The following is a 4,112-nucleotide window of genomic DNA, read 5'->3' on the forward strand; positions in this document are numbered from 1 at the left end:
TTAGGACAGATTGTAGCAGTATGGGTAAGTCAAAAAAAGATTGCAGCTTTTCTGGCTGTACACATTCATTTCTCAATTCGAGACTGTCATTGGTTTTGTAAACCAGGAGTTTCGAGCTCATATCTCACTGGGGCTTTTACTTCCCAAGAGGGGTTGCGTCAGGAAGGGCATCCGGTGTAAAAACTGTGCCAAAGAAATATGAGCGTTCATCTGAGATGTTACGCTGTGGTGACCCTTAACATCAAAAGCCAAAAGAAACTTACTATTTATGCTTCCACAAGGCAGGTACACAGTCTAGGTAGAAAAACCCTGAAACGTGGGCATTATCTGCAAAATCTGGATGGGAAGTTATGTCCATGCTCTTGTACACTTCAAGGGGATATATCTTACCAAACCAACTTTTTCCAAGATTTAGGATGTAATATTGTCTCTATGGTGCCTCAGTAAATGTGAATTCAAATACTCTACACATAGCTGAGTTGCAGATGTTTTTTCTGGTGAGAGGCCTGAAATCAGGTCTTTCAAATTTCTCAAGCTTATCTTCGTCACTAGCAAAGATCACCACCGACCACTTTGCTCCTGAGCCAGCGCTGTCAGCATAAAAAAAACATGCACGCTCTCATAAAGTGGGGTGTTCTATGTACATGGAAGCAACCAATCAAAAGAATGAGTGCGGTCTTACACAAATATGGACAAAGAGGAGGGGATCTAAATTTGATCTCTTCTGTAGACTCTTTTGACACAAACAAGGTATTTCCTTGAAACAAAAATTTCACTTTGATACTAAGTCCATGTTAGACAGTCACTCTTTTGAGCTCTAATGAACCCAAAAAAAAAAAACAGGAGCTTTCTGGACTTCAGCTCCTACACATTTCAGAGGCTGTTGCAAGTCTTGTGCCCTGTGAAACTGAAACATTGCACTCTACGTTTTTATTTGATTAACTGCTCTGACTGCCTGCGACAGACCTTGTGGTGACTTGTGACATGTGCTAACGTTGCGGGATTACTGACTGCACAATGGGCATCACGTGTCAATGCTGCGTCATGCCGATGGCAGATTGACAGCATCCATCCATCCATTTTCAGAGCCGGTTATCCTCACGACGGTTGCGGAAATGGTGGAGTCTATTCCAGCTATCTTCGGGCAGGAGGCGTGGTACACTCTGAACTGGTTGCCAGCCAGTATCAATATAACATGGCATGCTATTTTTTTTCGTTGCAATGGTTACAGTATCAAAAGAAAAAACGTTTTTCAGTTCATATTTCAAGAATTTCATTGTATGTTTAAACTGTCAAATGTAGTTAGAAAGAAGTAAAGAAACATCTTCATAATTAAAGCCAGATGTTATTGGTTTTCATCTATATGACACCTTTTGTTGAAAGACATTGACTTAAATTGAATTAGCTGCTTGAAATAACCAACACTTTAATCACCCAAAGCTGGCTAATCAAATCTTTTCACAAACATCCTCATTAAAATAGTTTTATCTTAAGCTATGATGGCTAAAAATACCTAATCCACTAATGTTCTGCTTTTCGAAACGCAATATTGCAGTTAAGAGAACATATAATGAAGCACACTTGCTAGGAGGTGCAGGTGCACAAGACTAGGAAGAATAGTGTCTTTTAAACTTGATGAGAATGTTGTACATAAATATATGGTAACTTGTATTGTATCCTGTAAATTTCTAGCATTATCGGCCCTCAAACATGACCATCTATACATTTGCAAAAATATAGTGTAAAAAGTATTCACTGTACATACAAACTAGCTCTGTAAATGTGTAGTCACCACATGGAGAGTTTTTGGGATGTGGGAGGAAACCAGAATGCCAGGAGAAAACCCACGCGGGCACGGGGAGAACATGCCAATTCCACACAGGTGGGGCTGGGATTTGAATCCTGGTCCTCAGAACTGTGAGGGCAATGCTCTACAGCTTGCTACCGTCCCGCCTATTTTAACACTTCCATCCATTTTCTCAGCAACTTAACCTCACAAGCCTCATGGAAGTACTGGAGCCTATCCCAGCTGTCAACAACCAGGAGGCGGGCTACACCCTGAAGTGGTTTCCAGCCAATTGCAGGGCAGATGGAGACAGACAACTGTCACATCAACAATCACACCTAGGGGCAATTTAGTGTTTTTGGATGTGGGAGGAAACCCACGCACGAACCCGGAGGATAAGGAAACTCCACACAGACAGGGGCGGGATCGAACCCTAGTCCTCAGAACTGTGAGGCCAACACTCTACAGCTCCACCACCGTCCTACCAGTATTAACATATATTAATATTAATTTATCGGCCAACTTCTCAAGTGACATAGGAACAGTAACATATTCATTAATTTCCTGTTTCTGATCTCTGTGTTAATGTTGCCGTCCATCGTGATCATATACAGCAACACTGTATTTCAGTGTTTTCCTCTCTAAACACATTTATTTGTCTAATGTTCTGCTTTTCATAGTTGCCTAATGTTCACTTTAACATGGCTCCATTCAGACCTACAGTATGTGACAAGTGTACTGTGCCACCCAATCGCTTATGTATTTTTGTGTTTCATGACTTCATTTTATGATTGATTAGCAACTCGCTTCCTTGCCATCTGCCTCCTGTCTTATCCTCGCTCCATGATAATGATCGTTCTCAAAATATAGATGATTAGCGACTTGTGCTACAGAGAACAGACTTAATTTGTATTTTCACCTCTTCGGCTTGAATTGTATTTAGTCACGTTAGCTGTAGCTCATACGTAGCTGGGATGATGTAAATACAGGGCATGCATCAAGCATTCCACCGGTGGAACACAGCAAAGTTGGGGGACAATAGGGATGCTGCAGTTTGGACTAGCCGCTAGTATAATGGCGGTCAAACCACATGGTTGCCACAATTCATAGCAACATGCAAATTTTAATTATCACCAAAATTAATAAATTCATTTGAGGTGTTAATCTGTGTTTATGTTACAACTAGTTGAATGTGTGCCCATATATTTATTGTTTTTTGCAATACAATCAATCACAGTTAACATTTATCCATTGTATCCTATATAAATCACATAAAACATAAAACAAACGTAAAATAAAATGCAGCTCAGATTAACAGAAAATTACAGAAACTCAGTGAACAGTCATAACACATCATAATAAGGAAGCTTTAGGCTCAGGAGACATCCCGTCATAAAGTAAAAGAATATTCAAGTCCAAGATCGTCCAGATATGTTTGCCATATTTTGGGAAATTGGTCTATGTGTGCCTTACTGAACTAACATATTTGATTGTGTATAGCTGTACCATTCATATTGTAACTGGAAGCTGTAATAGTGACATCCCAGTCAATTCTGACATATAGTCAGCAAAGCATTATAAGCATTGCTGGTTAATAGGAAATACTGTACACCTTGACGATGCAATGTAAATTTTCCTTAACTACAAACTTACAATGGTTGACCAAGATATCCAACTTCCACAAGATTTTGGGATGGGTATATCATGGGCAAAGGTAGAACATATTCTACAGGACAGTATCTTGCTTGCCTGACTTCCGAAAGATAGTCCATATATTTGCAGCATTTAAACACCCTGCCATGAGTCACTGAAGCTGTAGTGGTACACATGCCTGACTTTGGTGCAGGCACCATGGGTTAAATTCCTGCTCAGTGATGGTGTCGATATGTGCCCTGCCACTGACTGGTTACTAGTTCATGGTGTAGTCCGCTTTTTGCCCAAGTTTGCTGGGATAGGCTCCAGCACTCCCACGACCCTTCTGAGGATATGCGGCTTGGAAAATGGATGGATGGATCAAGTCCATGCTTATAGACATCAGAGAGCAGCCCAAAAATGTTGAAAGGTCAAGATTCAGTTGTGCTACTGAGTTAGCATGGCATGTTAACCTCCACGTGGTAACTACGTCCTGACAGAGTTAGTTTGTATGTACAGTAAGTACTTGTTTACTGGAGCGCTTGGGTTCCTGGCCACCCTTATAAGTATATTCTGCAATGTAGGATTTTTTTTTTCTTTTACATATTTCCAAGATGTATAAAGCTCCCCCGTCCCATACTTTCCTACACTCTTATTAACCTCTACCATAATCATATCCATTTCCTATACTTTT

The sequence above is a fragment of the Syngnathoides biaculeatus genome, chromosome 4, assembly GCF_019802595.1.
Source record: "Syngnathoides biaculeatus isolate LvHL_M chromosome 4, ASM1980259v1, whole genome shotgun sequence".
NCBI classification, from domain to species: domain Eukaryota; kingdom Metazoa; phylum Chordata; class Actinopteri; order Syngnathiformes; family Syngnathidae; genus Syngnathoides; species Syngnathoides biaculeatus.